The following is a 27,275-nucleotide window of genomic DNA, read 5'->3' on the forward strand; positions in this document are numbered from 1 at the left end:
ATACTTCACTAACAGGCTGCAGATCTTTTTCTGACTTTGGATGTTTTCTACTCATTACGACTCTGCTTATGCACTGCAAGTGTATTACCTTTTTTATCCACTACTACTAATGAGGGCTCTTACTGAGTTGCTTAACTAATATGTCTCCTGAATTCTTACAGAATCATGCATTTCTGATAATTTTTTTTTAATTTCTACAGTAATTGCTAAGTTCCTTGTACCAAAATGCATTCAGTGATATTTTTTTTCTCTTACAATGGAGTCTGGAAAGCTTAAACTTCTCTTTTGCCTAGTCAAAGCAGCAGGAAAAGTTATTTTAATAGAGAACTGCTGTTTTTCTCCCATGAAGTACCTCATTTCTCACAAACAAGTTGAGGCCATTGTGTTTAGATTTTGTTTGTTTAAATTTTTTTTAATAAAATAATCTTTGTATAGAACAACCTAAAATACATACCAGCTAAATTCTGGAAACTTCAGAACTAAAAAATTATTAGAATGATTGAAACACAAATATAAATTAAACAAACTTCTATTGTCTCTTCCAACCCTATAAGTCTCCAATTTTATTCACTGAATTTTTTTTATAACTCAAGCTTTTTAGATTTTCAGCAGAAAAATTTTAGAGGCATTCTTGAAGACTGCAGAGCATTGATAAAGAGCAATGGGCTTGCATTGATGAAGAGTAGAGGGGTTGCTGAATGCTTGCATACCTTCAAGAATATGCTGGACAAGCCGATGAAAGCAAAATAAGTCATTGTGTTTACAATGACTCTGTTTTATGTCATCAAGAGTTTATTGAACCACCAATTACCAGAAACAGGAAAATTAGTCAGAAAAATGCTGCTATGTATTATGCCTGCTCTGATATTTTCTTCTAAGCCTCTACATACAGGCACAGTCAAGTGTTGTGTTTGATGAAACTTGCAGTCCCTGCAGTCTCCAGAAAACCAACATAAAATTTCAGAATTCTATACATAATACGCTTTAAAGCAGAATACAGAATTTTATAATATGATTGTGCCATTGCATTTTTAATGAATGGTTTTAAGAAATTGTGAAAGATTGGGTAGAAAATCTACCGTAAGTAGCTTGATAGCTTTATTGTGTCTTATTGTGACTGAGGTGATTTTCTAAGTGTTTATGGTAAGGATTTTGTTGTAATCTGCAGCCATAGTTCCATAAGTCCATTATACTGATAAATTGCATTCATTAAAGTAATGTACAACAGAAATAAATTAATAGAAAAATCAAAGAGATAGTAGAAAGTTCTGCAGAAACATTTTATATAGAATTTGAATGGCTGCTGAAGCTATTAACATTCAAATTGGAAAAGGATAGAGAGCAAATGTCTATTTATGAAATAGGACAACAATGACATTTATCATTGTATATACATATATTGAAATCCCCTACATTAGATAAACTATTTTGGATTTGTTTGTTATAACTCCAAGTATTTTAATTTGTGAAAAGAATGATATATGGAAAAAAGCCTGGTACAATGTTTGATACTGAGACCCTGTGCTGCATCTGCATGCATAATATGACAACAAAAATGTCCATATTAGATGACGAGGGTGGGTGTCTATGGAAATGGAGCAGCACACTTGTATATGAATGCAGATTCAGGACAAAAATAGTCTAAGGACAAGAACCAATAATTAATGTAGCATTCTTCTCCTCTGTGAATCTCTTCTGGGTCATGATTATTTTGCTAAAATTGTGTAATCAGGAGCTCTGACTGGGTAATCTGACATCTCCAAATTCTGAAATTGCTGCCCAAAGACTGTTTGATGTGCCATAATCAGCAAGTGTTGTCTTTCTGTCCCATGCATTATGAAAGGAAACAACAATTGCTTCATCCTCTACTATAAGCTCTTCCTACCTGCTACTTTGCTGTCCAATGGATAGTTACAGTTTTTTCTTTTAATTTTTTACAGTTACTTATTTGTTACAACACTAAATATTCTAGAGGTAATTAAACAGCTTAAGAATGTCTTTGTTCAGAGAGAAAACATTATTATAGTAAACCTTATTAAAATATACCCAAATAAAAATATCATTATGATTTTCTTTCACTGACATCAGTTAGAACTGTGTGCTTAACTCTGGTACATGTCACTGCACCAAGCTGATATTAAGGACAGCCATGAGGAAAAACTTTCTGGTGATACAGACAGGGAAACACTGCAAAAGACTGCAGGCCTGCTGGAGCAGACTGCTGGTCTTCATTGATGGAAGTTGCACAAACATCTGTCTCCATTGACCTAGGATGATCCTGAATTGAGACACAGGGGTAAAATAAACAAACTTCCATTGTCTCTTCCAACCCTATAAATCTGCAATTTTATTCCTTGAAATATTTTTTTTATAACTGAAACTTTTTAGGTTGAGGGTTGAGGAAGAAACTTACATTGAAATAAAGATAACACGCGGCAAAACTTATAAACAAGTATTATTCTACAGAACAAGATATAGAAGAGAAGAATACTAACACTGAAATTTGTTGAAATAGTTCAGTATGTCAATTATCAGTAGAATTATTTTAGATTTTGATAAAATAGTAGAGTGTTACTTAGCTTATGGCTATATCACCTCATACCAAATATGGGACAATACCTCTTCAGACATTTAGTTCTCCCAAATGAATGAAAGAGTGTTTCAATTAAATGAATCTCAATGAAACATCAGAAATTGTTTTAACTGAAATTAAACACATTGAGAGAAATATTTATAATATAACTATATTGTAAAAGTAAAAATCTGTACATAGACTTTCTTTTATTGTGAGTAAAAACTCCAGTGAATTAAAATTACATTATTGTATAGAATTAAATTATGATTTTGTTACAGGTTTCTACTGAGAATATTGAATATTCTTTTGAATATTTCCTTCTATATTATCTTTGGGGAAAGCTGTGATAATCAAATATATTAATATCACATCTTTCTAAAACATTTTTGCAGCTATCTTTCATTTCTGAAATACATAAGATCAGCCATATTTATATGTGTTCCAATCTAATAACCTGGACAACAGCAACAATAATAATTGCTTTATAACACTATCACTATCATAGCAGCTATATGATCATCACCACACTGGGTGCCATGTAGAGTTCATATTAACTACATGGGATCTGGGAAACTGAACTTAATTCCCTTCTGATCATCACATTAATGAAGTAAGAAATTTGATGAAAGTAGTTGAGCACATCAGTGATGGAATCAGAATTGGCTTGAACATGCAGAAATATAACACCACACACCATTTTTGCTGTCTGAAAGACTGTTATGATGGAGTCAAGTTTATGAACTAAATGTACTCAATGGACTTCCACAAAGATAGTCCATAGACTATGGAAATTATATTTGTGGATATCAAAAGACAGGAAAGATGGTGAGTATTGGGAAGTGAGGAACCTGATATGACATAAATGATATGGAATAAGGGATGGATGCTGTCCAGGTTTCATCTGAGACATAGTTAATTTTCTTCATAGTAGCTGGCAAAGAGCTGTGTTTTGAATTCAGTATGATAACAGTGTTGATAACAGATGGATATTTTGACTGTTGCTGAGTAGTGGTGACCCTAAATCAACAGGGCCTATCAGTGTCTCATGTTCTGCCAGTGAGCAGGCACACACGAGCCTGGGAGAGAGCATGGCCAGGACAGTGACCCAAACTGGCCAAAGGAATATCCCACACCACAGGCTACCATGCCCAGTGTATAAACTGGATGTGGAGTTTGCTGTGAGGGACTGATCATTGCTGGGGAATGAGATGGAGATCAGTCAGCAGATGATCAGCAAATGTATTGTGCACCACTTGTTTCTTGGGTTTTATTCCTCTCTCCCCTTCCTTTTCTATTACTATTAATATTAGTAGTTGTATTTTTATAATTTATTTTGTTTCAATTATTAAACTCTTCATATCTTAACCCAAGATTTTTTACTATTTTTTTCTTCTTCTCCCCAGTCCACCAGGGACAGGGTTGGAAGAGTGAGTAGGTGGCTGAGTGATGCTTAGTTGTTGGCTGGGGTTAAACCATGACACCTGGATGACTCATAATTGATGTCCTTTTAAATTTAAAAAGGATCAGTAAAGAAAGATTCAACAAAGCAGGTACATCAAAAAGGCAAAAATTTTACAAAAGTAAACTACCAATGTAAAAAGTCCATCTGTGTGATTCATGGTATGAAAATCATTATAAAACACTTAATGACAGTGTTTCAATGATATCCACTTCAAAAAACATTTTCAAAAATGCTGCAGAAGGTTTACTAAGATTAAAAAGGGGTTTTTTGCATCTCCTTAGATCTGCCATGACTTGTAAAATATGAATACACAAAAATTGATAGAGTATATATATTCAGGGGTAATAATGGAATCTACTAGTAGTAAATTTCTGTGAAATATTCTTTCAAAATGAAGGACACATATCCATCATCCATCATCCATCCTATCCTAATGATAGGATATATGCTTTGTAGAGTTTCATTATTTCAGCATTTACTGTTACTTTGAAACAAATTTGGAATTGCAAAATGTCTGTTTTTGCAGAATGCTAAATTTGAATCTATTTCCTCTTTTCCTAAAGGCCATCCCAGTAAAGACTATTTTAAATCTTTTACTTCGTAGAGTTTCTTGATAGATCATAGGCTATTTTGCTTTTTAGCCATTTATACTTTCCAAGCACTTCTCCAACACCTTTGTGAGAAGTGCTCCTGTTGGTGACTCCTTGCAGTTGTCTAGACCCCTGAGGCACAGACATATCTCCAATAATTATATCTGATTTTATAAAAATGACTGACTTTTTGATTTCCTGTATTCTTTTCTTTTATGCAATATAAATAACATAAGTCAAGTCACGTAAAGCATGTATAACAACTGGAAAAGAGCAATTCAGAAGTAAATGTAACAATTTCTTAATTAATTGTCTGCAACAGGCTAATTAGAAGGTCCTGATAAGAGGTATTTTTTCCCCATCTGTTCTGAGTAGTGTTAATAGTCTAGCTAGAAACACTAGCTAATTCTTGTATTAGTATGTCCAGCAACAGCAGAATTAGTGTCCTGAGCTCTGTAAGTCTAGCAAGCTGCAGACATCTCCAGAAAAATCAAAACCAATATAAATCACTTCTGAAACTTTTAAGAAAGCCAAGGACGAGATGCTCTGATGACTCTTTTAAAGCTTGGAACTGAGAAATTCTTGGCTCAAAATGTTTAAAATGCTGACTTTTAGCCAAGTCCTGCACAGTAAGTTTACTTTCTGGCATGCTATAATCAACTCAGAAGAAGTACAAGGTGAACATAAAGAAAAGGTTGAGGTAAAACAAGGGCAGGAAAAATAAACAGTTAGGACAGAGAAAAAAAATCTGTAGAGTTCAAGATGTGATGGATGTTTTATTCTTAGATGAAGAGGCCTAATGTTAGAAAAGCCTTTATTTTATCAAATTTACAGATTACACTTTGTGAAATACCTGATTTTTATGGTTTGCAGCTGTGTGAATAGACATAGTCCCCAGGATTTGAATTATCATGATGTTGATATTCAATGCTATATTTCAATAAGTTTCAATTGCTTGATACCGCAATGTCAGTGGACATGAGAAGTGCTAACGTGTTTAATCTAAAAACAAGCACGTAAGAGATACCTGATCCCTGACAAGGCAGAAAAGCTCAAGCAACAAAGTCTGGAGCAGAGCTGGGACAGTATGTTAGTTTTTGATTAAAGTAGGTGAATGGAAAGTATCCTATATTCTGAATGAAATGGACATATTAGAAAAAGTTTGAAATTTAATGATAATTGTACTACCCAAAGAAATAGGGACTAAATTGTATCAGATTGCAAAACTGTGGACTGTATGGCTTAAATATCTTAAAGATATGATCCATATTTAAGATATGATCCAAACATAATTTAATTAACGACTCCCTTACTTGAAATTACTACAGCAATGGAATCCTAGCAGATAGTGTTTGAATAAAAGAAATTTGTCATGTTGTCATTATTTTTATTGATATTATTATTATTATTATTAATTAATTAATTTATTTATTTATTTACTTATTTTGAGTAAAGCATTATTAGACAGCAAATACCCCAAACCCCAGTATTATTTTATCGGTTTTTAAAAGACCTATCTGATGTATCTTGTGTTAAAAATGCATCACAATATGAATATAACTCTCAGTTGTAGTGCTATCATATTTTTATTTTGGGAATACACATAAAGGATGTATGTACTTCATGAATATTTTTCCATTTTATGTAAATAGGAAAGCCATGTTCCAAACACTAGTCACATGGTTTATTCTTTGGTTATATGGATTCCTAAGGATTGGTCTGTGAATTGATTTCAGAAATATGTATGGTCTTAGAGTTAAGAGTATTATCAGTTAAATTTTACATCTTCCATCATATCTTACAAGCAAGAATTTAAGTAATTTGGATAACCACATCCAGAGGGTAGTTATCAACAGCTCCGTGTCCAGAAGAACCCCTAAGGTGTCAATATTGTGACCAGCACTGTTTAATGTCTTCAACAGTGAAACAGACATTGTGATTGAGTACAGTCTCAGCAAGACTGCAGATAACATCCAGCTGGGTGATGTGGCTGACATGCCTCATGGATAGGATTCCATCCAGGGGGACCTAACAGCCTTGAGACATTGACCCATGGGAGCCTCATGAAGTTCAGCAAGGCCAAGTGCAAGGTGCCTCATCTGGGTTGGGACAACCCCCCGTTATCAATGGGGATGAAGGGACTGAGAACAGCCCTGCTGAGGAGAACCTGGGGGTGCAGGTGGATGAGAGGCTGGACACAACCTGGCCATGTGCACTTGCAGCACAGAAAGGCAGCTGTGTCCTGGTCTGCATCCAAAGCAGCGTGGCCAGCAGGAGAGGGAAGTGATGCTGTCCCTCTGCTCCGTTTTTGTGAGATCCCACTGCAGTGCTGCATCCAGCTCTGGGGTCTTCAGAACAGGAAATCACAGCTCTGTTGGAGCAGATTCAAAGGAGGGCCACAAAACCCATCAGAGACCTGGAACACATCTCCTCTGAAGCAAGGCTGAAGGAATGAGGGATGTTCAGACTGGAGAAGGCTCTGGGAAGACCTTATTACAGCTTTTTAGTACTTAGAGGGGCTTGTGAGAAAGATGAGGATAAACTCATCTTAGACCCTCTTTTTAGTGGGGCCTATTGTAACAGGACAAGGGGTAATGGCTTTACACAGAGAGAGGGTATATTAAGATAAGATATAAAGATGAAATTTTTATGATAAGAGTGGTGAAACATTGGAGCTGGTTGCCTAGGATGTTGTTTCCATCCCTGGAAACATTCAAGGTCATGTCAAATGGGGCACTGAGCAACCTGTCTAGTTGAATACATCTCTGCTCACTGCACAGGGGCACACTGGACTTGGTGGTCCTTAAAAATCCCTTCCAACCCAAGCTAGTCTACGATTTTATGGTTCTATGATTCTATGACTAACACCTAAAATATATAAAGTATATGACAAGATATAGAGATGGGACCGTGATTTCATTTTTCTTATTATTCAGTGAATTTCCATTTGACAAAATTAGTGTTGATAAAGGATAGCTGGAGCTAACACTATCAAAGTGGAAATATAATCTTCTTTAAACCTGGTTTTAATTAAAACACTTAATTTGAATAAAAACCTGGCCTAAGTATGGATACTTAGACAGGATGGTTATTGGCCTGACTCATTCAGTCTTGCATCTACATATAAACTCACATATGTTCTCAGCTTTCATAGAGTGCCTGATGTACACACAAATGCAGAGATGGATAAAATCTGAGAAGGAGGAGCCACTCCTGCTATCTTGAGGAAGATGCATTTCAGCAGATGTTTATAAAAGAAATGGTACTACATTCTTCACTCATTATCGCAAAAGCATTGTCATACATACCTGTTTATGCAGTTATGTTTGACAATGCAGATGCAATTAAATTCAAATTTAGTGTTGTACCTCTCCCAGGCAATACAAGAACAGACAAGCAACTGAGCTTCTGTGATATATCACAGTTCACACTTCTTGCCTCCTTGCAAGTCAAGAAGACTTGGGTAGTATGTTCTTTTTCTCCAGTATTTGCCTAATGTTAGTGTGTAACTTCACTGTGATGACTGTGAGGCCACTATGCCTCAAAGACTAGTGAAAGTGAAGAAAATTAAGATCTGTTCCCAAGTCTTGAGTTGGATGCTGAAATGAGCCAAATCTGTACAAGAAAAGAAGGAAAAACATTAAAGATGCATAAGAAGGAACAAATATGCAAGTTCAGCTTTGGATGACTGTCTTGTACCATGTTTGCCTTATCCCAGGATTTTTCAGTCCGTATGTCATGATAGGAAAATACATGTAATAAGTACAGTTTACATCAGTGAGAAAACTTAAATGGCCTAGATTTAAATTATTATTTATGCATCCATCTATTTCTTGTCTAACTTAATAAGTACTGGTTTTGGGTACTGAAATCAAATAGACTTTTGGGAAGATATTAATGTCTTTTTTCTGAAATATACAAACCAGTATAACTGATATCTGGATTTTAACTTTTTTATCAGCAGGTACTGAAGAAATTTTCATTGTTATTTATCTCTTCCATTATGTACAAATTTCTTACTGAAATCAAAATAAGTACCTACTACACAGGTCAGAAAGAATGACAAAATTTAGCCCCATGTTTGTCAATATAGGTAATTTTTTAGAGGCAGGACTTAAACGCAGCAAAATTTGCCATTTTAATGAGTCATTTGACAACACAGGGCTTGGTAAAGCAATTAACAACATATGAAGCATAGAAAAAATGCACACAATTAGGAAGACAAACAATAGAATAAAGACTATCTCCTCTGGAGAAAAATAAGCTGCAATTTCCCTGCTACCTGAGTTTGGTTCATTACTGAAGGGAGTGCTGAAGATCTCCCTAATGAAGGAAAATCATCAGACCGTAAGGAAATATACAATACTACATCTGCTCCATTAAGGATGGCAGCTATAATTCTTTTAAACATAAAGATTTAGCTTGAACTGAATAGCTTAATTTCACTCTATCTAGAAAACATAATCCTACCCCTTCTTAAAAGCCTGGGTGAAATTTAGCAGACTAAGCACACTTTAGCTTGGTAATACTTTAGAAAGACCAAATCCAAATTAAGAGAGAGAAATCAAAATCACAGGATGAACATAATATCATAACACTCCGTTTGCTATAATTTATTCCACAACAAACTGGAGTCCAATCCAGATTGTTCTGTAGGGAGTTCCTACTTCAGAAAAATTTAGATCAGATCCTTCTGACATAACAGTTTTGTAGCCACAATATATTTAGGTGTGCACCTCTACTTATCATGTTCTCATATTATACCAATTCTGTATTTTATAATTTAGTAAAATAATTTTTTATGGTAGTATGCATCCCAGACCTGTGCTCAATGGACTGTCCTTAAGATTTGTAGGTTCAGTGATGGATTCTGCAAATGGTGCTCCTTCTCTTTTTAAGCATTTCCTGTGAGGGCCAACACTGTACTCTGATAGTACAGTATCCTAATGGAGCACCAAGTATTGACTAGATTCATATTTCTGACCAATTAATTTAGTATCAAAATATAACTCTTCTGTTAACTTTCTGGGCCACCATACACCATGAACTGAGTTGTTGGTGTTAGCAAGATTGTATACACAATATAGAAAAATAAAATATTTTTGTAGTTGTGACCTGATCCTATAAGATTTTTCTTAATAAGAAAGTTCTAATCGAATTAGATATGAATACTTTCTTGAATTTCAGTGCAGGATAAATTCATACCAGCACTAGAATTGTCTTCCATAAAACTGAAATTTTAAACTTCTTGAACTATGAATATGCTTAAAAATAGAATGACACATGTTTTTACCACCTTTAAAATATTTTCTTCATTATTGAATGCTTGTAGAACATGATTGTTTCATTTTTCTTGTTTGTTTTTTTTTTAATTTTTTCCCTCTAAAGAATAGATTCATCTTGGAAGTTCATCTTAAATGTTGAATTTTATCCTTTTTAATTAGAGGACATAAACAATTGCCTCTTTCGTCTTTGCAGTTCTTTGAACTGCCTTTGAATCAAGATCAGAGACTACAATAAAAGAACTTCCTACTGTACAGTTTTATATCATTCCATGTGAGATACTTAAAATGTTGAAAAACTTATTATTCAATATTTGTTGCACTAAAAAGAGACAAATGTAGAAGTTTTCTGTCACTTCTTTTCATGTATTTGCTGAAGGAAAAATAAATTTTCAGGAACAAACATAATTTACAAAAATAATGTTTTGAAGAAGAGAAAACATTATTATTTTATTATTTCTTCTCATTGTTCAAAGAAAAGAATATGTGTATAGTAAAAAATAGCGAATAGGGAAAATGTGTATCTGAAGGAAAATTGCAGTCCTGTTACTGTAAGCCCAGTGCAGGACCCTTTTCCTCTTCCAGATACTCATTTTACTTGTCAGCAGCTTAAATATTTTGAGCTCTTGAAGCTGTTCATGCCTTGCATATTTCTTCCTTGTGGTTTTAATTTGCAGGGATCTGGGCTGCTGATGCAACTGCAGGCGAGCCCGGGCCGGCGCGGGCGGGAGATGAAAGCGGCGGCCTTGCCTCCCGTGGGGCGAGCGCCGTGACCTGCGTGAGGGCAGCCAGCCGGAGCGCGGGCACCGCGGGCCTTCCGCCGCCACAACAAACCATTAAACCCGGCAGCGCGGGGCTGGCCTGGGACCCGCTGGCCTGTGAGTGGTGTCTGATGTTTTTGATCTGCTAACTGATCACAGGTGGATGAAAGGGGATGGCTGAGATGATTAACCATGAACTCAACAGGTTCGCTGCCGCAAAGGAGAACGGTTGGTGTTTTCGCCTTGGAGGGCGTTGAAAAAGCAGCATTCGATGATTGTCATGACAAAGACAAAAAAGAAAAGCAGAGGATGAAAATATGGTCAGTTAATATCCATGCACAAATTCTGCCCGAAATGTCACATCCTCCTGATTAAATGCTTGGTTTTACCCTCGGTAATGTTGTGTTTCTACAGCGTCAGATATTCTATGACAAATAAAAGCACAGCTAAGAACAGCTGGGAATAACATTGAGCATTGAAAATCCCTTGTGGTGCCTGAGAAAATCATCATTTTTCAATAAACTACTGATATCATGCTCAACAAACTTAGCATTTTTTAAAACAGGATTCCAAACAGACTTGGTTAATAATTAAGGTTGTTTCTTCTTTGTTGCCCTCCGTGTGATGTGAGAATTATGCTTGGCAGAGGTTGACTAAAGCCGCTAAGGCAGGGCACCCATGGTAACATTTTCAAAGGTACATAGCTGAATATTTTTGCAATGGAATTACAAAATACTTATTATTTATTAACAATTGTTATTATTACTATTGCTATTATTCTTTCATTATTTTTATTATTATTTTATTATTCATCTTATGTTATTGGTAATTTTGAATAGCATCAAGAGTACATAATTGCATCCCAACAACCACTGAGACAGACAAATTCCATATTCCACATCAAAAAGGTGTGAATATTGCTCTTGTCTTTTTTTTTTGTCAGTGACCATGGACTTTTTTGAAATGGAAAGCTGGTACATGAAGCCAGCAGACCATAGAAATCTATCCTACTGTATGCTTAAGTACTAAAATGTATCTTACTAGAACCTCTTTATATGAGAATCAATAGGTTTGGAAGAATAGATGGCTGCTGATACTGCTGGTGGGCAGTAATTTATTGGCAATTTGTAAGAAAGTTGTAAAATACTCCATTTCATGCATTTTTTCTTATTTATTGCTAAAATGGCTGTAAAAAAATGCTATTCTCTGGTTTTAAGAATTGAGAATGCATAGCATGACATTAAAAGTGCATCAGCTAACAAAACCCCTCATCTTTTTCATAAAAAACAGAAAATGCCTTCCTCTCCTTCATTGAAAAAATCCATTCCTTAGAGATATAATTATGTGTAGCATTGGAGGCCACATCTCAGCTGATATTTACAATTGCTGGCATATTTGCCCAAGTTCTCTGACACAACTAAATATCTGCTATTTTGAGTCATTTTAGGAGGAGTGGTTCTCAGACAAGGTAAGAAGAGATGGATAACTGGCAACTGAACCTGCTCACAAACAGAGGCAGGTCCACCAGGGGTCATCTGGCTTGGCAGAAATGCAGCTCAGTGATCAGAGGAGCCCATCACTCTGGTGCAGCTGGCCCTAGAATGTCCAATCTCACACTGGGTTGTTTCTTATTGTCACTCTGGGCTCTTTTAGTCTCTCCAACATGCCATGGGCTCTAGACCTCCATGATGCAATGATGTGCCTTTGGGCATAGTAAGCTCTCAGAATAAAAAACAACTGGAGTGAGTAGGGTGCCTTTTATTTTCTGAATCTCTGTTTTTATAGTAATTTTGCTTCTTATGACATGCCGCAGACATAGCCTGAGCACATCTGGAAACTCCTACTCACTCCCATGTTAAATGAGGCAGGGACAACCTAACAGCTGATCTAGAATATTTGTCTTGGACAGGATTCATATTTTCCATATTGGATCCCTAGAACTTAGGCTTTCAGTCTAACTCTTATATCTCTAAAAAATTAAGCTTTTATACAAATTCTTACTGCCAGCAGAGAGAGACACTTTCAAAAAGAAGGTAGAACTAAGACACCACTTATTTGCAAACTTTTCTCCACTGTCAAAAAGAAAAAAAAAGGGAAAAAACCCAGACTGAAACCAAACTACAACCCAGCAATCCTACAAGAAAAAATAAATAATGTCTTGCTTCTTCTCAGCATTCTTGCCAAGGAACTCAAAATACTTTTAAGAATATAAAAGACTTTGTGATGAGTTTGGGCATCGTTATTTTAAGCATCCCCTTAAAATTTTAAATCTTGATATAGCCTACATATTTTGTAAGAACATGGTGTGACTCTTGGGGACAGTGCTGTGTCAAGCCAGGAATTGGACTTGATGATCCTTGTGGATCCCTTCCAACTCAGCACATTCTGTGATTCTGTTTCTGTGATTCTATGATTCTTTTTACAAAAGAGATGATTATACGGACATAGAGGACTTTGAAATGTTGTCAGTGTTACCAAAAGTATCTTACAGCATGTCATTGTAATTTCTTAGTGGTCTTTTTGGTATTTAACAAAAAAGGGACTTTTCTTTATTGTTTAATAATGCATAATTCTTTTTCTGTTATTTATCTAATGTAATAGATGCTACAAAAAAAAAAATCAGTAGCATTCATTACAGAGAAAGCCTTGGGTGCTATACTTATTTTGGGAAATGAGTACCTATTTATTAGAGTTATTTAGACAGATAGGCTGTTAACATGTAAATTTTCTACAAGAATGTTCTCTTAGTGATGCATGTACAATAACAGAAAGAAAAAATCCTATAAAAAGAGATTAAGTAAAAGTAATGAAAATCACTGCATTGTTCTTACATACTGATGTCTTTAAGTTTTTTTCACTTTTTGTAAATATCTCTTGGACTACTCTTTTTACTTCTGGGACTCTTTTCAAGTCCCAATATTATGTCCAAGGAAAATAAGTAAAGAAGTCTGTTTAGTTTCCATCATACTTGGCAAGTGAAAATTCTGGAGAACTGAAGGTCTGAAACAGAATAACAGCTGTATCACTCAGTTTTCTCTTTTCCTTAGAATACAATTTATATTTCAACGACATAAACAAAAAACCTAAAAAAATTAAATGCAGTAGCTTTTTTCTTGTTTGGTTTTGGTTTTTTTAAATATTTTAAAGAAATGGCCTCATTAAATTGCTTAGTTTGGAAAAAGTTTTTCAGACCATTGAGTTCAACTGTTGACTCAGCTCTGCCAAGTCCACCACTAAACCATGTCCTTAAGTGCCACATGTCCACATCTATAAAATACCTCCAGGGATGGTGACTCAACCATGTCTCTGGGCAGCCTGTTCCAATGCTTGACCACCATTTCTGTGACAAAAAATTTCCTTATATTCAATCTAAACCTTCCTTGGCACAACTTGAAATAGTTTTCTCTTGTACATCAGATATTAGTCAATAGTTCCACAAGAGATAAATAATTCTCAAAAAAAAAAAAAAAAGAAAAAAGAAAAAAAAAGAGAAAAGTAACACAATAAGATCATGGACCAATAAAATTATGGCACTAACTATAGTATCTCAAAGTCTTTAAACAAGTGGTAGCCCTGGTAGTCCTGCACCAACTAAACTACAGTGTTTCATGGAACTGCTAAGGAATACAATGTTAATAACAGAAATGCATTTTGTTGTTGCTTGTGTAATGAGAATAATTCTAAATGGGAGATACAGATTAATTTTGCTGTGCTGGTCACTATGAAGATCAATTTTCAAAATATTTATATTTCCTGCATGTTGACTAATTCAAAACATGATTTCTGGATAAGCTGAGAGGAAGAGTAATTTAACAATCTTAATATGTTTTGAATGAACGAAATAATTGTGTTGTAATTGCTTTAAGTGTGTGTTACTAAATTGTTTAGACTGCGCCTCATTTTGTATGAAGCTGCATTCAAACACTGTGAACACAAAAACAGCCCTAGAAAGAACAACTAAACAGCCCTCAAGTGCATATATCACATGTGCAAGTCCTTAGAGTAAGAGGGATTTTATCTTTTATTGTCATGCAGCAGAGTCCTAATTGCCTTATGTCTTGGCTATGCCAACCACTCTGCCTCTCATCTGATTTTCTTCTTGTTATTATGATGGAATGTGAACCAAGACTTCCTTGTTTTACTGCTTTTAAGTACTAGTCTCAGACACTAATATCTGCTTCTGTTGTTTGAGCCTTTAATTTTGTCTACTGTACAGGAAGTGGCCTATTTAGTGTCCTCTCCCTTTTAGTTGACTAAATCTAGCTTGAAATTTCTGAAAGAAAACAGCTGCCCTTTGGTACAACACAAAAATCAGTGGATTTCACATTCCCCTCTCCTTCCTGAGACTGAGGACAAGGATGGGTTGCTAAACCAGGAGCAGACATTTATTGTGCTAGCAGGTGCCACAACATTTTTCCATGCAAGATCCACATGCCATCTTTGTCTAAGGCTTGGTTTCATTCATGAAAGACAAATTCTTGGCTCAACTGACCCCACAAGTTGAAATTCTCAAAGTTTCTGGGGGAAAAAAATTAAAATTGAAGTGAAAGGTCATGAAATGTAGTCCAGATTTTGATTCTCCAGTAGTCTTCTCCCTGGCTTGCTTGGACTCCATGGTATAATTTCCAGAAAAACATTATTCTTGTCTTCCTTATGAGCCAGGGTGTATAGCAGAAAATTGCAGCAGTGCAAAAGTGAGGTGACAGGCCCAGAATCTCTAATGCTTGTGGAGAGACCAGAGCATCCAGCAGTAACTACAGACCTCTCCCATATTATTTCTAAACTTTGCTATTGGGAATGACAGCTGCAGTCATGTATTCTTAGACATTTTGTTGCTTGTTTTACTCACTGTTATCACCACTTTCCAATGTAATTATCAGAATAATGAGAAGTTCTTGCCATGGAGATTGAGATGAAGGTGAAAGTTCCCTTTGGGCTCCAGTAACATGAGCCAATGCAGAAAGTGTTTTTGAGAAAGAATGTTATGGGGAGGAAAAGCTTTCCAATGATGCTCCCTCACCTGTGGTTTGTACCTTCACTGGGTGACACATAACCAAAATGGTCTTTCTTTGAGTCGAGCCGTGCATTCATTATGATTTCTTTTAAAGACAGGACTCATCATATTGCACCAAAATTGATAAATTTGGTTTATTAAAATAGTTCTAATTCTGTATCCAGAATATCCTTCTGAGGCCTTTTCAGAATGTGTCTGTGTTTCTGTCAAACAAGGTTTCCTGAAATAAAAGGAAATTTATTTTTTAGGAAATATGTTGGCCTCTTGCCTACTCATTCTCAGCAACAAAGCATGCCAGTGTTAGTGTCCTGGCTATCTGAGACCTTCTCTCTCCCAGCAAGTGTTGCTTGTCTGAGCTTAGTCAGTATTTTAGTGCCTGGGCACAATATCTGAGAGCAGTTGCAAAGTGCTCCTCTTTAGCAGAATTGCATATCTACTCTATTTTCATCTTTAACCACATTTTGACAAATGGGAATAATATCCTCACACACAGGATGACTTTCTTTTTATTTCTAACCTAATATCAGTTGTAAGATTTCATGCAACCAGAATCCAAGGAAGCAAATTCTCTCTACCTATAATTCTCAGTCAGCTGCTGATAATTCAGTAAGGATATTCAGAGTAGTTTCTAATGCAAATTCAGGGTTATATGTTGAATGTTCATATCTGAGTGTACTTTACTATTGGATTGGATGCTAATACTTGTTTCCCTACTTGACCTATTTATTGGTAGTGTGGTCTGATGGGCTGTGGGCATGGAGGACACCATATCTCACCGTTGCACAGCTTTCTTTAGCACTTCTGCCACTGCCCTGAAGAGTTGAAGAGATGCTGAGATGACATGGAAAGGCAGGAGTTCCCTGCACTTCTTTTTGGCATGTGGGCACAGTGAGATACTGGTGAGGCAAATTGCCTTGTATCCCAGACTAAATCTCAGTCTCTGGATGAACAAATATCAGATTTTTTCTGTGACTGTCTTTTCCCCTTAACAGGCTGGCACAATTCTCTAAGAGACGTTTAGTTCTAGTCTTTTATTTCCTTAACAGAAAAATGGAAGCTAACCCTCTCAGCAGAGTTTGGTGAAAATGTATGAGTCTTTTTTAAAGTTTAACAGTTTTAAAGGTTTTTGGTTTTTTTCTTTTGTTAATGTTAAAATTAGATCATCAATGAAACTGCAACAGATAGGTATTTAGAGGAAAACCTGTAATAAAATATTTTGGAGAACAGAAGTTATAAATGTCAAATGTATCAGGAGATGCATAAATTTTAGACAATATCTCCAGGTCCTTCCTAACTGCTTGGCTACTGAGATTTTGCATGCGTCTTTCACTACAGAGTAACTTTTCTCAAGGTAGATTTTTCTTGGTAGAGGTCTTTGTGCATAACCACAGTGCATTAAATACCACCAAAACTTTGTGCTGGATTGCTACCAAGTATATTTTTCCAAGGGTGACATTTTTGTTACTGGACTTTTGGCCCTTTCTATGTTGAATTATTAGTACAGATGAATATCTATCCACTATTCATAGCACATCTATCTTGTCTGGATGTTTTGGACAGTTTAGAAATGTTGATAACTAGAAGCAATTTCTCACCAAAGACAAAGCAGAGTATTTAATAATTAAATCTTTCAAAAGAAAAACAGAAATATATTTCTGTCTTTCTTTTGAAAGAGCATTCATAATTCTCAAGTTCAAACACCTAATTCTGTTACTCCAACTAGCCAAACGGCTGCATCTAGTGCAGGAAAACAAAACCAACAAACCAAAACTGGGACAAAACAAAGACTCAAGACACATTATTCCAGGTGATATTTCTTTTAATGCCTCTCTAGATGTCTGGGGCTCTCCAGAATGTGAGATGTAAATGTCTGGGTCTGTCACTCTCAACAGAGATTTCATAGAAGCATAGAATGGTTTTGGTTAGAAGCGACTTTAAAATTCCAACCTTGCTGCCATGGGAGATTGTTTCTGGATGCTGAGAAAACTAACCAAGGAAGATATTGCAGTAAATAAGCAGCTTTATGTGGGGAGGTTTCACCATTTAAAGACTGTGAATATACAGTCTTGTATACAAACTAGGCAAGGTTTTGACAAGCAAAACAGCAGGATGTTTTGACTTAATTTTTGTGTCTGTTTACTTTTTTTCTTGCTTTAAAAGAATGAAAGTGAAATCAGAAGGTTTCACGATTGTATCTCTGAGATACACCTTTTTAAAATCAAGTTAATTTGTCATTTGTGGCTTCATTGTAACTGTGGACTGGAAAGCAATGTGGATAATCAGAAAAATGAAAATGAAAACTGTTTTTGTGTAAGTTCTTTTCCTTTCTAGCTGGGAGAGTTCGATAGACAAATTTTGTACTATGCAGAACATACATAAAAGATATTTACAAGGATTTTAGGGGTAGCTATATATTTTTATGTTTATGTAAAACAGAAAAAGTTCTTATAAGAACTCAAGTCAACAGTCAAAAATTTAAAGTGAAATTGTGAATCAGTGTAATTATAAAATAGTTAAAACCAGGGACAATTTCTCATCTCACCTCCAAAGCAGAGTTTAAGTGTTCACTGAACACTTTATGAAAATGATATCAAAATGTAATGTTGACATTATATCCTAAAGGAGTAATTTAATTAACTGTATTTACACGGAAAAGTTTGGAGACATTGAAACAGTTACCAAGATATCCCTCAGTTCAGCATGATAATGTGTAAACTATGTAGGCAGCCTTAAAGAACTGAAGTTCACATTAAGGTTTTTATGCTATTACTCAGAGCTATTATGGAAAGTATCCTTCCTTCACATGGAAATAACCTGCATTGCATCCAGTGGTTCTCAAGGCTGGGCAAGGAATACATCTCTGCTAACACAATAGCCAAATCACAATTGTCTCTCTTCAGGGTGGGCGGAAAGTTGGGAGCAGCAGCTGGAGCATTAGAGGAACTGACAAGTTATGTTTTTATGACCTGCTTGAAACAATCTGTTTCGACATTTCAGGAATTACCACAGCTTCTGGGAAAAGCCAAACATGTAGTCTGATCCCAACAAGCCAGTGGTCTGTGTTGAAGTTTAATTAAGCCACCTACCGAGAAAGCTACCATAGGGGAAGCTCTTCTCTGAGCATGGATTTGCAAACCAGTGGAGAGCATCCAGGGAAGACAGCAGTTTCAACACCCAATATATTTGCCCTAGTTCCTATGAATTACACGCCCTACTTCTTATGAATTATGCATACTGAAAGCTCAGTAGGGAATAATCTTCACAAATTTAGTCATTACAATGCTGAACTAGTCAGTTTGTAAATCCATAAATAAACTGTATATTTTACCTACCCTACTAGTTTAGTTTTGTAATTGAGCAGTATAGTTAGTCATTAATTAGTTTACAGATTGTCATTACCATGATCTATTTACTTTTTAAGCTTCTTCTGGTTTAGTTTTAATCCATCACTATCAGTGAATTTTCAGAAAGCTGCATGATGTGATGCAGTATGTCACTTGTGTCCTTAGATAGCATGATATAAGAATGAAAACAGGCACCATGCCAGAGAACAAAGATCATTAGATGGAATTAAAGAATTTACATGTAATAGGTCTTAGTTTATATTACATTAAAAAATGAGCTCTTAAGTATAGCTTATTTTAAAACAATTCAGTTACATTTTTACAGAATTGTTCTTTAAATTTTTGGTACAATATATTGTGAAGAGGTTATGAATGATTTTTAAATAAACACTGTGATGATGTCAGTGGGACAGTTCCTGCAAGTAAAAATTCCCAAGGCTGGGGCCAGATTTGAAAAGTTTATGTGAGGTTTTTTAAGTGTAAGTACATCTTGGTACTCATTGGAGCTTGCTAAGATTAGTTTGTAGACCATAAAAGGAAGTGATACATGACTACACTCCTCTTTCTTCTTGTCTCTTTCTCCTCTCACTTGTTGCTGTTTTTAGAATCAGTCCCATGTTCTACCTGGAACATGAAAACTGTTTTTTAATTTTGAATGAAAATCCATATTGTAGTTTTGAGACACCTCTTTAAAAATATCTTTCCCAACATATTTCTGCTTTATTGCTTCATCTACTTTGTCCTATCCACCACTTTAAAAGGTGCCTGTTTGTTACAGATGGTGCCTTATTTTAGCTTGCTAGGAATTCTTTTATTCAGGAAAGGATGATAACTTGTGGGTATTTGGATTATTGTCAAATGCCAGCATTTTTTGTTTGTTTGTAGCAATCAACCATTTTCTAAAAGTGGGGAAAATAGGGGATTTCTATATCTATCTCAGGTTTAATCTTATCCTAACAAAAATCCTGAGGATGTTAGAGGGTGCAATTTTCCTCTATGGGCTACATAAATACTTAGAATTCATCTTTCGCTGGTGTTTGCATTTCACGCTGAGGAATCCCTGTCTGTCAGGAAGGTTGGAATTTTTAAAAACTTAAATGTCACAGAAGTTGTGAAATAGATAATGCTTTCCATAGATGAATTATGTTGCTTGCCAGTCAAGGATAGATTCCTCTATGAAAATCTGGTAATTTAGTAATTTGTGCAGAATACATGAAGAGGGGTAATGAGGTTCCTCAATTTACTGGAAAAACACTCACAAGATATTTTGAAGTATGAAGAAATTCAATTGCCTGGGAGATGTTTTCTGTAACAGTTTCACTTCTTTGAAGATTGCAATGATATTTCTCTGTTTTTCAGTTTAAAAAATTAGAGTCAATCTCCACTAAAATCCCAGGGGAAAAAAATACACTGGCTTCCATGAAAACTAGAATGACAATCTACTTGTTTATCTACTACTGAAATATTCCAATATTCTTTAACTCTTCCAAATCATAACTTCAAGGAAAATTTATTTAAACCATTTCCTGCTACCCATACATGGCAACATTAAAAAAAATGCAGCAAACACAGCAGAATAGAAAAACTTAAAAATTACTCTTGATGTGAAAATGTGGTATAGAAATTCTTGTTCTTCATAGCAAAATTTGAAGCACATTTACTAAAGAAAAGACATGAAATAACTGCATAAATGATACACACCTACATGCAATAGTTAGACTGTAACATTGCATGATTTTACTTGCTGTAATTTAGAGATTTTAGCAGAGAATTAGGATGAGATATCAGCTTTACAGCTATAAGTAATCATCACTTTTATCATTGAAGGGTTTTCTACATTCAAAATTCAATGACTTCATTAAAAAAAGGATATACAAGATGTTCACACTGTACACATATGTATATGCGATGAAATAGTTAAATAATTAACTAGAACTAATAAGATTAAGATCCTGAAGAATGGACTATACAGGCAAAAGATCCCCAGATTAGTTTGGGCAGACACACACAGGTTCTTAAAAGAAGCTGCCTATAAGCTTAGGAGCTTGAGCAACTGACAGCCAGAACAGGAAAAACAACATAAGCCATGAGAGAGCTGGGCTCTAAGTGACATTTAAACAGCCAGTAAATGGATCTTTGCAGAGCTGAACCTTTAGCATCTGCAGGTTCTGTCAGACATGCCAGCTGTGCAGGACATGAGCACGAGCCTGGCTGCCGGGATCAGAGCAGGATGCAGGGAGCAGCTTTGACACAGTTGATGTTCAGGGGTCATATGTTCCTCCTGGTTTTCAGTGTGTTGGGGATTTTACCCCGAAAAATGAAACCTAGGTGGGGACCGACTATAGCAGCTCCTCCATAGAGCACAAAGTTCAGGCTGGCAATGCCTCAGAGTGCCAGGAGGAAGAGTTTATCTATATATAAATAATAGGAAGTGAATCAGTGACCCAATTTTACTTGTTTTGATTTGTTGATTTGTTTTGTGTATGGGTCCTTCTTTACGGGGTTGCTAGAACAAGATGAGTTTCAGTCACCTGACTAAGATCATCTGTTTGAGAACATTGATTGGATTAGTTACTTACTTCAAGGTTTCTTACACATGACCCTGGTACACTTTAAGAAATACTCTTTATCCAGTTACAGATTTTACGACAACAATACTTATCACAAAGAATAATGTCTTCAAAATTACAAATGTATGCTGAAGGTGCTATAAATATAATTTATATCATGTTTAAAATTAAAATAGCTACTTACACTTCAGTTGAATTAGAGGAGAAAGCATGCTTGGGCCTTTTGGTTTTGTTTTTGCCATGTACAAGATTAGGGTAGAATCTTAACTAAGTTGGATTAGTGTCCTTGTGTCGTCTGCAAATAGGATATCTATAAATAACCTTAAGTCTTAGTTTAGTTTGTATTTTAACATGTTCCAGGATTGTGAGAACAGGACCAGAGTGAGAGTATGAGGTGACCATGAGGTAAACTTTTATATGATGCAAGAAAAATGACCTGGGACTGTTTCTCATTAAACTAACTTCATTTCAAGGCCATTCCATAGTTTTTCTCAGAAAGAGGAGAATAAATTATATAATTTTTTATTCCAGTTGCCAGTAGCTTATTCTTGGAACACACTCTGTCTGAATTTAGAAAATGGAAATAAAGATAAATTCACATACCAAGGAATGGAAGGTATTATAACAACTGACAGGTATATCAGATTATTCATTTGTCATAACATCAAACGAGCTTCAGCTGAAAGTACAGACCAGGGGGAAGGTTAAGGTTCATGCACTCTTTGGACTGTTTTGGGATGACAACATGAATTTTTATTTGCTTGTTCAATGAGTAATGACCTTCAAAATGCTACAGGAATGAAGACATGCAAATGTCAAGAGAAAGTCTCTTCTCAGGAGACTACCAGTGTTACAAATGGTTTTTGCTGATTATCTGAGTTTCAGTGGAGAAAGGAAAAAGACAAGTATCATCACCAAGTCCTTTGACTTTCTTGCTTTTATTGAAATATTTTCTTTAATCAGAATTTGGTATTCCTTTAAAACTATTTGCTTCATGCAGAAAGCATTGCCTTGTTACCTGTTAATCTGATTTTGGATTCCAGAGCTGATTTGCCACTTCAAAAAAGAACAGGAGGAGCAAAACCCCACAAAAATCTAACAATGCAAGTGTTCACTGGGACCTGCAGCACTTCAAATGTCATTCAGGCAAATAACCCACAAATTAATTTCTCAGTAGTAAAGGTGGCAAGAGGGCAGCCATGTTGTGTGAGTGTAAGTCTATATGAGTGGTAACAAATATAGACTTAAAAGTGACAATTCAGCCTTATCTCATAGGGCATTTTTCTGGTCACTCTTTCCCCTGAGTTAGTTTCTGCAGTGAAAAAATTCTAGAGGGACTTACCAACATCAGAAAAATACTCTATTAGTTTGAGAATACAAGTATGCAAGTACTGACATTTTTTAAAATGCAAGGTATGAATGGGAAAATTAACTACAATTAAATCAGGGAAGGGCTGACATAAGATTTAGCCAAAAAGAAATTTCACTTTATGATAAAGATGTTTTGAGCTTTACTTTTTTCTTGTTTCTGTTGTGCTTTAATTTTAAAATTGCAATTGAAGCAGAGAAGCTGTTTTTCGAATTATAGTCTGTGATTCCTAGAACTGGCATATTTCTGTTCATTTGTAGTATTTAGAGATCACAAGAAGATAATAGAACTGCTTTAGTGATAGACTTTCATCTATGCTTCCTTCCTGGCCTGCTAATAAGTTTTGTCTCTTACCCTTCTTTGGATACTTAAGTTCAGTGACAGTGGTTTGTTGTTGTTGCTGTTGTTGCAGTTACTCAAGATTATTTCAAGTCTCATGTTGCAAGCAGTTTCATAAAGCTTCAAGGTCTGCATAAAGAGGTCACTTAAATTCAGGGTCAGTATTTGTTCATTTGTACACTCCTGAGTCACTAAATGGTGAGCTCATAGTCAGTAATTTTAAAAGGAAAAAAATAATTTCTGTAACCTGTCTCTGGCTTAGTGAATTAGCACACAGGATTGAGTAAAAATAGGAGAGTTAATCATCTCTAGTACAGACAGCAAAGCTGTTTCTGAGTGAGAATAAGTCACTTGTGCTCTATCACATCTCAGTCACTGTTTGTTGTGCCCATGTTAGAGCAGCAATGGAGTTACTGTCCCACAGGTAAAGTCAAATAGGCTCACAGAACCCACCATACTCTACCATCCTCACCTAATCACAAACTGCTTCCCTCTTGGAGCAGCAGATCACAAATGTAAAACTGGCATGTGTGTGTGTGTTTGTGTGTGTGTGTGTGTGTGTCTGTGTCCAAAATCAAACAAAATGTAGCAAATCAGGAATGCTATTTAGATGAAACATCTGTAAAATGCAAACAGACTTTTATGGACTAATCCAGTCAGTTTGTTTGCCTCCCAACCTGCAAGAAAGGTGAAGAGAGAGAAAGATGAAGTAATGACAAAGTTTGTGGATTCTTTTCGTTTGAAAGAAAATGATCAGGTTCATAAATGACTGCAAAGTAGAAAAGATGCCCAGTATTTTAGATGCTGTGGGCTATCTTCTTGAGCTAGTTTCTTTGCAGATATTCACTGAGTGCCTGATTCTGCCTCACTTGGAGCACACTAAGTAGCATTTTAGGGAAAATGCTGTACTCAGGATGGACATTGTCAATTTATTTTGAGATGCACACTTCACTGTGGACACAGCCTGTGCTAAAGGCTCAGTACAACTAATGAGGCTCAGGGACATGAAGTGTTGTTCTCCCTCCAAAAATGGGGCACCTCTATTGTATGAGAGGCAGCTGCCTTTCAGCAGCACTGGCACAAATTTCTGTACACAGGTGAATGCAGGCAGGGGCTGGCTGCTCCTCCCTCAGCAGACAGGATGTGCACCTTATTATCAGGAAGATGGATAAATTAACTGCCCAATTAACTCTCTTCCACCATCATCTTCCACAGAGTACTCAGTGTTTTCTTCTATCTCCCGTATCAATCAAAAATTGTGAGTCTGCCTTGTAGTTTCGGAATATGACCACAAATATTGTTCAGATCCTTCCAGAACTAAAGTCTCAGGTACCTTTGAAATAAAAGATGATTGTCACCTTTGTCATAACCTTTTGGGATGACTGCCTTTCAGATCTTCAAGAAGTCAATAAATTGAAGTTGAATGAATAGCTTGGCACTGTAAAAATAATCTGTATCAAGAAAGTATAGTGGAATAATGATCTAAAAAAAATATTAGTTTTAATTCATGCATGAAAGTGACCTGATGGCTCCTAAAAGATGAGCTATGATTAGATTAATTCTCTTTCAAGTAGATTAAAATGAGACCTTATAAATATCTAAGTAATAAATTCATGCTAAAATTATTAACCTGATTAATTTCTTAAATGGGATAGATTATTCCAATTAAGTCTTCAAATATGTTGCAGGAAAAAAATAATATCACACCTCATAAAAACAATATTCTTTTATTGAGTTTTTTAACATTCCAGAGTTCATGAAAGTACAGTAATTATGTTTTTTATTTTCAATTAATTTATGCAGATAAAAGGCTACACCTTGTTTCATTTATATGATCATGTGTAAAACTAACAAACAGTGAGATTGAGGAATTTCCTAATCAAGTTCTGAAACTGATTCTTCTTGCTATTAAAGGAAAAATCACAGTTTCAGCGTCTCCACTTTTTTACAATTTACGTTTACTCATAAAGAAATTCAATTTTTAAGCTAAAAGAAAGTTGTTGATATGAGATCACTCTTCAAGGAAAGAGTAACTTCACACTTCTGGCAGCTAGTGTTACTCTGTGTGCACTCCCTACCAAGACCAATTGCTAAAAATTCTTTAATTAGGTATGGTATGATAGGTGCTCACTCCCTGGTTCTTCCTCATGACAAGGTCAATACTGAAGGATAAATTTAATTTATTTTATTAATTATATACTGAGAACATAATAAACACTGTACTGTAAACTGAACTGTACTTACAATATCATCTGGGAAAATATTATTATCATTGTATTGGTAAAAAGGTTATGATAGATTGATCAAATAATTGAAGGAAATTCCCTAGAAAACAACTCACAAGAAAACTCATGTTATTTCAAAGACAGTCAATTGACTAAATATATATATACTTCTTTTCTATAATTTAGAAAATCCTTCTGCTGAAATGACTGGAATTAAATGCTGAAAAATGAGGAAAGGCTGAGAGAACTGGGTTGTTCAGCCTTGTGAAGAGAAGGCTTAGGGAAGATTTTATCACCATGTTCCAGTATTTAAAGTGTATCTACAACAAAGGTGGAGACTCCACTTTTAGAAGGAGTCAAACGGCAAAGGCCAGGCATGAAGGAATATAAATTATTCCTGGGGAGATTTCATTTAGGCACAAGAGGAAAATTTTTCACAATGAGAGCAGTCAGAGATTGGATCAATCTCCCCAGAGAAGTGGTAGATTCCCCAACACAGAACAAGGCACTCAACCATCTTCTTTATACAACACTTTTGCCAAGAATGGTTGGACCAGATGATACTTGAGATTTCTTCCAAGCTGCTATTCTTTGATTTTGTGATTGAAAGTCAGTGTGGAAAAAAATGTTTGTAGACCTTAGTTACAATACAAATATTGAGATGCTAGTGTCTTTTGGCCATTCTACCATCTTGGTAACGAGTCTATCTGCGAATTGGTCATGCTAATAATGTTCTTGTTAGTGCAGTTTGTATGCTTGGATTTTTTAAAAATTGATTGAAATCTAGCATTGCCAGATAATTATGAAAGAGGTCTGAATATCACAGAAGACTGTTTCTTTTTTTTTTTTTCCTGATACAGCCCCTTAATAAAGTTTCTGATTGCATTTCTTTCATTCAAAGTAGGTAGTGCTTCTTTCCTAAGGCTAGATAATGCTTTCATCATTATGGGTTTATGAGTAAGGTACTATTCAACATAATGATATCACTGTCTAGCTTATGTCTGCTGTTAATTTGCAATTCTTAAACTGTACAGAAGATCTATCTTAATCTGTTGTAAGTCTAACTTAAAAGAGTTAGAAGTCATGCAAAATCAAGGGTAAAAAGAGAACCGTTGTGATCCCATTGTTAACAACTTTACACCAGTAAATGGAGTAAGTCCTTACATGAGTGGGTCTATTTTGAATATAAAAAAGTTGTTCTCAGTGTTGGAAAAGGTAACTGCTCTTTTGCTCCTATTTTCCTCTCAAGATATTTATTCAAATAAATTGTAAAAAAAAAAAATTAAAAAATCAAATAGATTTTTATTCAAACAATTTCCAGAATCATAAAAGAAAGAAACAGAATATCAGACATGTAACTATCCAGAGCAGTCAAGGCAGTCATTTTTGTGACTTATTCAAGCCATTGATGGTGTACCACAATGTCTGTTGCTACTGAACAGGAAACAAAACCAATTGTGTACAATATGTATATTAATATGTACAGTGTGAAGAGAAAACAGATGGCAGGGATGCATAAAACTTTAATGTCCTCCAATCTGTTTACTTATTTTAATCAGCTATTATAATCATCACCCACTGTGTGCTTTGTTAACGTGGGGAGGTGCTGGTGTCATCAAGCAGAAGAAAATCCAGAGAAACATGCCAGATCCCAAATCTGGTAATTAGAACCAGAAAAATCCTGTGTGCTACAAAAGGTTTAGGACAGACCAGAAGACACCATGAAGAGTTAGCATTCACTCAG

Source organism: Zonotrichia leucophrys, chromosome 1A, assembly GCF_028769735.1.
Source record: "Zonotrichia leucophrys gambelii isolate GWCS_2022_RI chromosome 1A, RI_Zleu_2.0, whole genome shotgun sequence".
Taxonomy (NCBI): domain Eukaryota; kingdom Metazoa; phylum Chordata; class Aves; order Passeriformes; family Passerellidae; genus Zonotrichia; species Zonotrichia leucophrys.